Here is a 12,923-nt window from a genome sequence, read left to right as displayed (position 1 = left end):
CTTGCATCTATCAGCCACATACTCACATTCACACACACACACAGACCGTGTTCCTTTTACATTACATGGAATTTCCAGGAAATGGGATGTATTTCCGCAAATTGTGTGCTGCAAGGCTTATAAGGAAGAGGACCTGTTGAGGACATTCATCCTTCCCCGGCTCTGACGCTAGTGGTGTCAATGTTCTAGGATAAGGCATGATGAAAAAGCCTGAACAAATGAGAGCAAGCTGGATGGGGTCAGTCCTGGGAGGGGGTAAACTGCACAGTCACCAGGAGCAGTTTGCTGAGCGCTCAGACCTGTCCACCCTTCTGTTTCCTTCAGCTGCCTGCAGGCTCTTTTGCTTTGCCTTAGGGAGGTGACAAAGCTTTCACGTAGAACTGAAATGTCTCTCCATAAGCAAGAAAACATACAGGCATGGTCAAAGTGAGCGAGAAAGGACTCAGGAGGGGCAGGAGGATAAGTAAATACAGAAACACTAACACGAAAGCATCAGAGGTTTTGAGCAAAGTAAGAAAAACACAACAGCAAAAGCACAGGAGGAAGGTGTATAGAACCCGTCTGCCTTCAGGGCCTCCTGACACCACGGACCACCAGCGTCTGGCTTTGAAAACTACTTCCCTACAGCAAATATCCACTGTACCTACTCCTGGACAGGTACTGTTGCACATCTTGCTATTAGTGTCCTGAAGTGGAAACTATTAACCACCACAGGTATGCTGAATTGGCTATGTTTACTCCTGTGGGTACAGAGCAGAACAGGTTATAGCATTTGTCACGTTTTGTGGCCTCCAGATCAAGAGCCGGGACAGACTCAGCAGACACAACCCCCGGGGAAGGTCTTCCAGGGCCTATACCATGAGATCCCATGAAGGTATTCACCTCACACATCTGCAGGATAGACACTTCAAATTGCATCCTCAGGTGTGTATTTCAGAAGGTAAAAAAAGCATGAGAAGCAACCCGGCAAGCACCGAGGTCAGAGCAGAACCTGTACCCTGTACCACTTGTGGGAAGAGGTGGAGGAGCTGGGAATGAAGGACTGAAGTTGACCCTAGGAAAAATGGGAGGCCGGGGAGGCATTGCGTTAATTTTGGGATCAGTTTCTCACCATCCAAATCTATTCTAATTTGCAAGAAACTAATTTTCCCCAAGTAGAGTCTGTTTTGCCCGTGCTGGCATGTGGCAAGCGATCTCCTTGCCTTTATCTCAACCCAGTGAGTTTTCCCTCTGACGTCCCCCCCGTGTCCTGTTGAGGAGGGGGAGTGAGAGCACAGCTGGGTGGGCATTGGGCAGCCAGCCAGGGTCAAGCCAGCACAGCTCCACAGAGGTGTTAAAAACTGATGCAAGCAAGGGCTGAAACTTTCCCCTGTGAGCACACACTGTAAGGTAACATCCTTGTCACAGTCATACAAAGGCTCGCTTAAGTCTGCCCAGGTGCCTCAAACCCAGATTACTGGGCTCAAAGAACAAAAGTTGCTCTGTGTATGTGACAGAGCAAACAAGCCAGGCAGTCTGCTGAGCTGCAACATCAGAAGAACATTGTCTGAGTGCCTGCAATCAACTCACTGTATTTAGCTAAAAAAAGTATCTGGGTGTGACTTTCGCCTCTTAGAAAGATCACATAAAATCATGAAAGCCTTCTGCACTGATGCTGGAGGAGTATGAATGGATTACATTCAGCACCATAAGTCATCCTTTCATTTCTCACACGCTGCATCCAATAACAACAGAGTTCTTAGAGAAGCGACGTCGAGCCTCCTGTTTACAAACAATTCTGCTGGAGTTAGTAGTTCCACGCTTTCAGCTCAACGCTGAGTTGTCCTGGTTCCAGTTAGGACAGAGTTAAGTAGCTCATAGTAGCTGGTAGGGTGCTATGTTTTGGATTAGGATGAGAAGAGCGCTGATAACATGCTGATGTTTTAATTGTTGCAGAGCAGTGTTTACACCAGGCCAAGGACTTTTCGGCTTCTTGCTCTGTCCTGCCAGCGAGCAGGCTGGGGGTGCAGCAGGAGCTGGGAGGGGACAGACCCAGGACAGCTGACCCAAACTGGCCAAAGGGGTATTCCATACCATCTGACGTCATGCTAAACAATATATAGGGGTGGCTGGCCGGGGTGGGGGGGCCGGCTGCTCGGGAATAGGCTGGGCATCGGTCAGCGGGTGGTGAGCAATTGCATTGTGCATCACTTGTTTTCTTACACATTATTATTGTTAATACTATTACCATTATCACTATTATTATTATTATTGTTATTATTATTTTCCTGTCTTAATAAACCGTCTTTATCTCAACTCACAGGCTTCACTTTCCCGTTTCTCTCCCCCCATCCCAGAGAGGGAGGGGGGAGGGTGAGCGAACGGCTGTGTGGTGTTTAGCTGCCAGCCGGGTTAAACCACAACATGAGTTTAAAGGAAGTCAAGAAATGTGCAAAAGCGTACAAACAAGAAACATTCACAGGATAAAAAGGGCCCTTCATGTGTTTTTCGGGCAGGTGGCCCATCCTGTGGGACTGGGTAAGCCCTCATGTCCCCTCTACCCCAACATCCTCCCTTGGCTTGCAATCGACCAGCACCCAGGCATGGACCTGCATGAACATGGGATCATGAAGAGGTCTGGGATTAGGTGTACGGTCATGTGTCGCCCTAACACGTAACATAGCACTTCCCCATTTTACAAAAAAAAAAAAAAACTTTTAGTATCAGAACTACTGACAGCACCTGCCTGAAGTTCCCATTTAGTGTACCAGGTAATCACTAAGCTTTACTAAAGAAGAATTTGCAAGTGCTGTAATTGTTTCTCATGCCCTAGAGATTTTTGAAGTACTCCACCCATTACAAAATGACTTCAATGCCATATAAAAACCTGTTTTGACATTGTTCAACTCAGCATTTGGTTGTTTCCTGTAACTAAGGTTCGCCCCTTAATAATAATAGTAATTCCTGAAAAATACAAGCATGCAAAACCAATCCTAAAAATCAGGCCCCTGGAGAAAAAGAGTAATTACAGAAATATGTCAAAAATATAACAGAGTGGTATTAAGGTAACGGGGTCAGATCACAGAAGATATAAACCAAGATGTGAAATTAGGACACATGAAGACAGATGTCAGAAACCTATGTGTTTCTAAGATCAGCTTCAACAAAACTCTGTCCTCTTTACCAGCTTTGGTTACAAGTCCTTAGCTGGCCCAGTTCTCCCAAGACAAAGTTATTCAAATCATAGAATCACAGAATGGCTTGGAATGAATGGGTTGGAAGGGACCTTAAAGACCATAAAGACCACCCAGTGCCAACCCCCTGCCATGGGCAGGGACACCTCCCACCAGACCAGGCTGCCCAAAGCCCCAACCAGCCTGGCCTTGAACACCTCCAGGGATGGGGCATCCACAGCTTCTCTGGGCAGCCTGTGCCAGTGCCTCACCACCCTCTGAGTGAAGAATTTATTCCTTATGTCTAATCTAAACGTACCCTGTTTCAGTTTTAAACCATTCCCCCTTGTCCTATCATTTTGCCCAAGCAAAAAAAAAAAACATTTGCCCAAGCAAAAAGTTGCTGTCCATCATTTTTATAAGCCCCCTTTACTGAAAAGCTGCAATGAGGTCACCCCGGAGCCTTCTCTTTTCCAAGCTGAACATCCCCAGCTCTCTCAGCCTTTCTTCACAGGAGAGGTGCTCCAGCCCTCTGAGCATCTTCGTGGCCCTCCTCTGGACCTGCTCTAACAGCTCCACATCCTTCTTCTGCTCTTACTCAAAATCCACATTTAAGGCAGGTTTTTTAAACTCAACGGTTCTGCACAAGGTATTGGTGTGAATCAAGCAGGCTATTATTTCTGTGGTCTAATAGACTCGCCACTAAACCACAATGCATTAATTTCTTCTTTTGATATGCACTGCCTACACAGAGCTGCCAATCTCGTCTATACAGCATTACTTACGAAGTACTGGTTCAGTAAGGCTGTAAAACATATGATTAAAGCTCCCGTTCAGGAAAGCCTTCATCTTCAAGGAGGACACTTAATCATATGCTTAAGTGTTCCTGTGTATCAAAGCCTAAGTATTTTGCTTTATTATGATGGGATTATTAACAAGTTACACAAGTACTTAGATTTTTCGAAATTCTGCTGTCCAAAAAAGCAACCACGAATGAAAGGTCTAATTTAAAATACATTTTAATACATTCAGAATTACTGTATTACACCTGTGCCTTAATGCAAGCAAACCAATGACTTGATTACATACATGTCTAAGGAAAACCCATTTTTGGACTACCATAATACGCCACCAAGCTGAAGTATCAGAAAGTATATCAATAGCTGTTCTGTCTGAGCAGAGCTTAAGAAAAATAGATGCGTAATACTTCATGCACTGTAAAAATTGTATTTTAAGAAAACTTCTTTAAAGAACAAGCAGCCGAAGTAAATGTGCTGTCTGGTACATGAGAACACACTGAAGGCAATTTCTCTCACTTGTTTTCATTGGAAAGGTGGGAAAAAACAAGCCCTTGAGCTGCTGTTCAAGAAGCACTAGCCGTACAGAGTATTTTTATATCATGCTAGCAACCAAGAAATAAATATATAAAATATTTTGGAAAAGAATGTAGCAATCAGGAAGCCTCTTGCACAGACACAAAAAAAGTAAGGGACAGGCTGCACTAATTAAGAATATCATCCAGCTTCCTGCCAGGTATTTTTATACTAGCATTTTAGGACAACTAAAGCACACATTGAACAACTTCCCAAATCCCACATGAACCCAGTAATTTCAAATCATTCTAATAAATCAAACTGTCATTAGGGCACATGTAAATCATGACACTCCACAACTCTTTATGGGCATACTTGCTGGGTAACACTGCATCTTTACTGTAATTCTGTACTGTAAAACTGCACAGTAAGAATAACATGGAGATTTTATAACAGTTTTTCACTGTAACTTTTAGCAACCCTACATCGGTATGTCCTCAGGGAATTCTTTTGCAAGATGATTGTGGATATTAATTGAATATAACAAACCTCTGTTTTTTTCCAAAATAGATGTGACTCATTGCAATTGTGGGAATTCTTTATGTTTCCTTGTAATACTGCTTTAGAATAAGGTAGGGGGAAAAATGTGGGGTTTTCCCCCTTCCATTCCTAAAAAGCTGAGGAGTCCAAGAAAAGGGAATCCAACAGCTAACGTTGAAATAATTGCTGTTACTCCTAGCTGACAGGCAGCTAGGAAGAACATTTTCCAATCACTTACTTACAAAGACTGAAAAAGAAACAATGCACCCTGATGCTAAACTGCAGTGCACAATCCAAGCATGGTCTTCATCTCTCCTCAGCACTGACAGCAGCCACACCACAGCAGTATTGACCGACTCCATGAGGACAAACATAAATAAGCCTTTCTGCATGGGAGGCCGTCAGATCGTTGTATTGCAGAAGCCACCACCTTCAGCCAGTTCTGCTGGAACCGGGCTTGAACTGGGACATCCCGATGCTCGGGATCAGCTCTGTCAACGTCAGCAGATCTACTGCCCGCAGGTCCTGCGGGCATCACGCTGGGGACGAGCCAGATGAACCAAGCTTGCTCTGCCCGAGCAGTGTGGTGGTGCTCCAGTCCTGCAGATGGTCACTAACTGGATTCTCCTAAAGTTTTAGGTTCATCCTGGCAGTCACAGAGCTGTAAGAAGTTATCAGCACAAAATGCAGTAGAACAGGCAAACTGCAGCTAGATGATAGCACCAGCGTATTTTGACATCAAACATTTCCAAATATTTCCACAACACATCCAAACAACAAAATTGTACCAACTGGAATTTCAAGTATTAGTTACCAAGGTGAGATTAGACTCTAAAGCTTATCTAAATAACACTCCCTTTTCTTAATGATACTATGCAATGCCTGCCAATGCTAAGCTACGAGGAATTTCCATCCTAACTAGTTTGGTGTACTTTATTTTTAACTTCCTGTTGACAAGAGGTAATATACCACTACTAAAAAAAACCCCACTCTTCATGACATTAATGACAAAAGCAAATGATAGGTCTTCCTTTTTGATCACATGAAGGGTTTTGGTAACTGCAGCATAGTAAGTAAAAAGGAATTAAACCCTTGGGATGTCAAGTGGGTTGATGATAACTCAGCTAGCTGTCTCAGCCAAAACAGGAATAGGAAGTGAAATGTAACAATTTGCCTTTGACATAGAAAAAAAATGTTTGTTTTTGCTAATCGGATAACAAAACCTTGGGATATGTCAACTCCTTGAACTAGATTGTTTATAGTTTAGATAGGATATTTTCAGAACATATTTGTGACATTGGCCTGTTCCAATGTCAAGGATTTCTGGAAGGTATTTGTAAACTCATGTTGTTAAAGTGAAAGCAGTGGCACTGTATTTGACAGAGGGGCCAACCTCATCTGTTTGCTCAGAGCATGTTCTCTTCTCAGAAGACACTAACTGGGCCATCGGGCTCCTCTGGCTGCAGATGGTTCCTTCTTCAGAGCAGCGTCCTGACTGCAAGGCAAGCAGTCCAAGGCAAGCAGAGACACGACCCAGAGCCAGGCCTCGAACGTGACAGCAAAACACTTCTAAGTGCCAAGATAAGCATGCAGAACTTTCCAGAAACCAAAAACCAACCGAGCTGACCAAAACAATGAAAGAGATCCTCCACTGACTTCTGTAAAAGCACTGTATACTAACGAAATTAACTGAACACCATATATAGAAAAAAACAACACCTGTTTAGTTGTTTATTTTTAGAAGAGATTATCTGAGTAATTTTTTTTTCAGAGCTTGCAATAAGACGATGCCTTTAACATCTCTGTCCTTTCATTCTGCCAGGCCAAGAAATCTGCAAACTTGCAAGACTGTGGTCCTACAGTCCTGTTTCCTGCAAGCATCAAGAAGCACTTTCACACAATTTTGTATTTACATCAACCGAAATTAAAGAACAAGTTCATTTTCCTTTTACAACAATTTTTGTGTGACTGCTCAGTGAATAAAACTAACAAGTACGGTGGTTTAGTTTGCCCTTATCTAATCTTTCAGTCAAATATGCTGCCCATTACTATAGATGAAACATGCTGTTCAAGGTAATCTGGATAAAAAAGGCAAAATATTGAAAAATGCCTTTGATCCAAACAAGTCTCAATGACTTAGAAAGTTGGGAGGGGTGACCCTGGGGTACGACTGAGAGTCAAGTCTGAAGATGAGACCTGGGGGAAGTCACTGTAGCTAATACAACACTTTGCATTACGCAAACACCATGAGTAACTACTGACAGTGCTAGAGCTCAATAAGAAATAATACAGAGTCATTAAGAAGCAATAGCAGAGGTTTGGACCCTGAAATGAGCAGCTTGTTTTGAAACTAACTTGCATTTATTGAAGCAACTGCCACTGCTTCTCACAGCTGGCTATGAAACTAATTGCAATGTATCCCTAAACTCGTCTGTAAGGTCCTCAAATGAGGAAAGGACAGCCGAGCGCTGAATGAGTCCCAGCCCCAGCCAGATCTGCAAAGGCAAGAAAGGGAAACAAACTCCCAGGGCAATGCCTGTCGGGGCTTCACTCTGCTTGTTCTCTCAACATCCACGTTTCTTCAGCCTCTTCTCCATCCTGCCCATGGGAAGAACGACGAGCCCAGCACGATGGGGAGAGCTGCTGGAGGGGACCTGCTGCTGGCACTTCCCTCCACCCTGCCTGCTGCCCCTCTGCACCCTTCTGGGGATGCCCTGGGGAGCTGCCCCCTGGTGCCCACCCCAGCCACCAGGAAGTGAACACTGAGCACCTCTACCAGCCTTCAGGTGCGCCCCACCCAACCGAAGCCACAAACTCTCCTGGAGTAACGATAACAGCTTCAACTACAATTAGTCCTAGACTCTTGATTAAATGTAATGTATTTTTAAATCACCTATGTATTCCCACTTTTTTTCTGAACAGCTCAGCGATGACACTGCCTATTGTGCAATGCAATGTTGTCTCTTTGCTGCCCCAACCTCTCCCACCTACCTTTCCACATCTCCTCTCTGTCTCTGTTTCAGGATGTAAGGAGGTTTTTGCCACCGCAGTGTCAAGCACAGGGAACCCAGTTAGCTTCTTCTAAGAAATCCACATGCTACTACAATGTATATAATAACACAGAAATGCACAGCACATGGAACTAGAGGCTTGCATTCCCTCATTCCAATTCCAAATTTCAACCTTCATTACAGAAATAATTTCAAAGGAGACAGAAAGCTGGAAACACAGAAGATCTCAGCCTTAGTATCTGTTAACGACTGGTTGGTCCGTGCATGATCCTGGCTATAAAATCGAACCCTGCCAATGGGAACGCTTCCAAGGGCTCCAAGTGGGCCTGCTTATGTGTGCATAGACACCAGGATTAGTTAAAGGAAGCTGCCCTTCCAAAACCTCCCAAACACTCAGAAAAATTAGCATCTAGAGCACAGTACCGAAGGACCTCATAGCCTTGCTATACTATAGCATGATGATCTCACAAAAGCGTTTCTAAGGATATCTTTCTGGAGGCTGGTCTCTTAATTATGACCACGAGAACCAACACCCCTCAAAGAGGCATTTTGTCATCTCTGTTAAGTAATGAGGAAAAAGAGCTACAGCAAGAATTCTCAACTCCTGGTCTACTCCTCTCCCCACAAGTGCTTTTTTCCTTCATTCGTTGGCCCATCACGTCAAAATGCGGGAAGCTAAGTCAACGAGGGGGCTGAAAATGGTCAAGCCATGTATGCTGCTTGGGTATTTGCAATGAAAACATTGACCAGTCCAAAAAACACATGTCCTTAAAGTAGCATCAGCTAAATTATATGTATACATATGACTTTTACTCCACTTCAGGCAAAGGCCATGATTTTCTTTCCCACAAATCCTCCCTGGAGAGCGTGATGGAGACTCCCCACCACCGAACTCATCGGTACAACTGCGAAGAGGTCAGGAGGGTGCAAGATTGCATCCTCCCAGTTGTGCAAATCTTCACCAAGCAAGTCATTGCTGGCCCTGTGCATGTTATCTTAGCCGTATACTGGGAAAACTCCACTGGGAAAGGCTCCAGGACCAGTGATTAGCCGACAGCCCGCTGCTTGAGAAAGCTTCAAGTGAGTGCACCAGCAGACAGCCCACAAGCTCAGCTAGTTTTCCCCACTGACATCTTTGTAACTTTTCCTTTTGGGGAAGGGGATGGGACAGGACAGGGAAACACCAGCTATTTTTCCTTCATCTTCTCCCCACCTCCACCCATCAAAATGCTTCCAAAATTAAGCAGAGACAGAACACATGATCATTCCCATCTACAGCTCAGACGTAACCAGTGTCAGCCTGCACGTCACAGCCTCTAGTTAATGCTGGAATTTTCTTTGCATGCAAATAATTAGCCTGTATGCTAGCTGTCGTGAAATGTGTTTTTCCTTCTATGTACACAGGGCTTTAGAGCATTCAGTTTTGAATGATTTCTGGCTATATATTCATGAGCAAGGAATTCTCCTCTAAGCCACAGTAATATATAATACATAAAAGTGCAAGTAAACATAGCCATGAAGGACCTGTTTCAGCCCCTGAACGCAGGGAGATAGCTCTTCTATTGCAATGTTTTTTCCTTTTTGCAAACAGACAGAGCACATAAAGGTTCTCAGATCTGCGCATTTACTCGCTGGAAGACTGGGGATACAACATTTTGTATAATCTACCATGAACATCAAAGCTGCTGTTAGACACCCAGACAGCGTCCATGCTTTGAATGACTCGTGTCTTGTATTTTCCCTTCTCTCCTCATTATTACAGCAAAGTGAAAGCCAGAAAAGCTTGCAACAGACACAAATAAATAGTAATGTTCTCAATTAAAGGGGAGGAACATGTGCATGATGGTAAAATGTTTTTTTTTTTCCCCTTCCAGTAAAAAGTAATTCTGTACTCTGTCTCCTAATCAGCATCTCTTGTCTCTCCGTCAGGCAAAAAGCATGTAGAACAACTCTCCATGACTGCTGCATCTACAACAAGCTCTAGTGCACAGGAAGAAACCCCATACAAGAGACGTGCTCTAGCATGCACAACACCCCCCACACAAGCTGGAGTTTTCCACAGTAATACATTGGCCAAGGTTTTCATGACCAGCACATCGTGACTTCTTCTTCTTCACTGGTAACAGCTCCAGACCAAAATCAAAGCACACTCTTATCAAGTCCCAGTTCTGGAGCCACGCTTCAGTCCCACCCTGTCTCACTTATCTGCCCTTGTTTATGGGTTTTGAAGTCTGTCAGAAGGGTACAGAATTTCTCATTAGGTTTTACACAAGCATAATTTAAACAGACAGTCCCTTGACTACGGCGTGCCTGAGACTGCCTCACTGGAGGGAGGTTAGCTATTCTGTAGCAAGAGCCAGCCTCCAGCAGCCCAAATTGCTGTGTCTGGTGCTGGCTGGGACTGCAGAGATCTCAACCAGGTAAAACCTGAGGCACAAGGATGCTCACAGGTCCCATGGATGCATGGTCCGAACTCCACCAAAGCCAAAACTGCACTTGTGGGCACGAGGGACATTCAAAGAGTCAGATGACATTTCCAACCAAAACACCATCTGACACCAATCTGTGTTTAAGCATAGGGGTGCTTAAACAATGGATTTTACTGTGGAGCCTGAGCAGATTCCCCTAGAAATACAGCAAAAAACACCCAGACCTTGGGCAACCCATCTCTTTTCTGTATTAAAATAGAATAAGAGGAACCAGAAATGGGGAACACGTCATTGTGTGCTAGCATCTACACATACAAAGAGATCTAGGAAACAGCATCAATGAAATATTATTTTATACAGCTACATTTTTTATTTGAAAGTGTGTTTGCAATGCAGTTAACCTTGTCATGCTATCAAGCCTTGAACTTTTCACTCAGCACCTCTGCTCCTCCCTGGAAGACTAGGAGTTGGAAAAGTCCCACTTCAGTAGGAAGTACAATTTGAGATGCTATCTTTTTTATTTTTTTAAAGAGCATTTTAATATCGGCTAGTAATGATCTACTTCATGAATGTAATGCCCACTCAGTTCCCACCAAGTTGAAAACGTTTACGAGCCAGAAAAAGATTACTGAACACTATTTTCTTACTGATCAGCACAATGCTATTTGGCACAAGCACCTCTGTAAATATTTGTCCAACACTGGGTAAACGTGCAGTGTATGATGGCCCTCCGACCTGTACTTCTCTCTGTCAGGTTAGAAGGCTCGCAGTCGAGCACCGGAGCTCAACTTCGGCAGAAATACAACACGATGGAGGCAGACCTCAGTGTCTCTGCTGTCTTTCGCTTACGATCTGTTCCTTTTTGGTTCGTTCAACGTTCCCCTTCACAAGCAAAAAGAAGATTAATTTTGAGGTGGAGTGATTATACGGTTATTCCTGGCTGTTGTGTAACAAAGGGAGTTTGCGCAGTGCATTACACCGGGCCAGCCTTTGGCACGGGGCGAGAAGGGAACTGTACCCACCTCCCCGTGAGCACGCAGAGGAGAAGGGCAGATCCAGCCTCACCAAGCTGGAGGCAATGTCTCCTCTGCTGTGTGCCAGGAGGTCCGATGGACTTGGTTCACAGCGACACTGGCAGCCTGCCTCGGTATTTTGTTCACATGTGCTTGTGATCATAGGCCTGGAGCTGTAATTACAGTCTCAGATTTCACAATACTACCAGCCCAGGAGATATTTATGGATCTGATATGTAGGATCTATCGGCATCGTGCAGTTTCACACATATTCAAGAAAACTCCCCACTCACAAAGAGGGTCAGCAAGTCTGTCGCAGTTTCTTTAAACTACACATTCAAGCAACACACTTCACTGGCTGACACTACTAAAAGGCACTGCAATGTCTGGACCAGGCAGATTATAGGCACAGGACTCCTATGACAGATATTATCACCAGTATACTAATGAACAGGGAACCAGGTTAAGTATTAGTGCTGCTTGTTCTGCTGTAAAGCGACTTGCTGCTTTCCATAGTTGCATTTTAAACTGAAGATGTTAATAAGGTCAAGTACATACTTTCCCCCTCCAACAGAAGAGGAAGGTCAGATAGCCACTTCCACATTGCGTATTTGTTTTTACAAAGCTTATGAAGCATTTAGAGAATAGTGTAATCCAAGAACCTAGCTAAAGAGGAACAACTCCATATCGCTGGCTATTTATATTATTAACTTCTGCTCCAAAGTACAGCACTGCACAGGCAAAATCAACAAAATGTCACCATATGCAGGAAAGAAGAGTGCCTGTCAGTGAGGAGCGCACAGGATACAGTGTGACATGGGGAACAGAAACAAGCAAGTCGCCAAATGCTGTTCCTACACGAAGCGTAGGGAGGTTTCCATGTCCTTATATAAGTCGACAGCGCCGTGTGTTAAATACCCCCACCAGACAGTAAGAAGCCTGGCAGAAAAGGAGTCTGATTCTCATCATACTGGCTTGGCTCTGGAATAGCTCCAGCTTCTTCTGAAGGAATACTTCCCACTTCACCACAGCTCTAGATGTTCTGCAAACACATTCTCCCTAATCCATAACGTAAAGCATCGCTTTCAGTATCATCACTACAGCCATCCCCTTTCCAGCGTGCTGTATTTTTTCCAATGCTCACTGTGAGAAGGGCTTCAGCCACTTTCATGCTGTGACAACAACCCATACACCCACTCACATTTTCAGGCGTGGACAAGCCCTAAACAGGAGGAGAATCAGGCCAATACATTTGTTTGGGGAAATATTTAAGGATGGGGTTTTGAAACTTCTGTTTCCAGCAAAATTGCTATTCCAGACCCTGTGCTTGCCCTTAACAAAGACCCCTTGCCCTTCAGGCTGAGGGCAGCAAAACAGATCACGTTACCGTGCCTGCTCACAGCCAGCTCTAAAGCGGCACCAGGGTATTTCAGTCACAGCCTCTCTCTCTGCTCCAATGTACTTC

General features: G+C 44.3%; 1 protein-coding gene across 5 annotated transcripts in view; it reads right to left on the bottom strand.

The window, feature by feature from the left end:
- The window catches only part of RNF144B (ring finger protein 144B), a 91,761-nt gene that overhangs the window by 44,939 nt on the left and 33,899 nt on the right, over window positions 1-12,923 (bottom strand). The gene's annotated exons all lie outside the window — the stretch shown is intronic.

This window comes from Anser anser, assembly GCF_964211835.1.
Source record: "Anser anser genome assembly, chromosome: 2".
In the NCBI taxonomy this organism is placed as follows: domain Eukaryota; kingdom Metazoa; phylum Chordata; class Aves; order Anseriformes; family Anatidae; genus Anser; species Anser anser.
The sequence above is the reverse complement of the archived record's forward strand: the minus strand, read 5'-3'. Positions and strand labels throughout refer to the sequence as shown.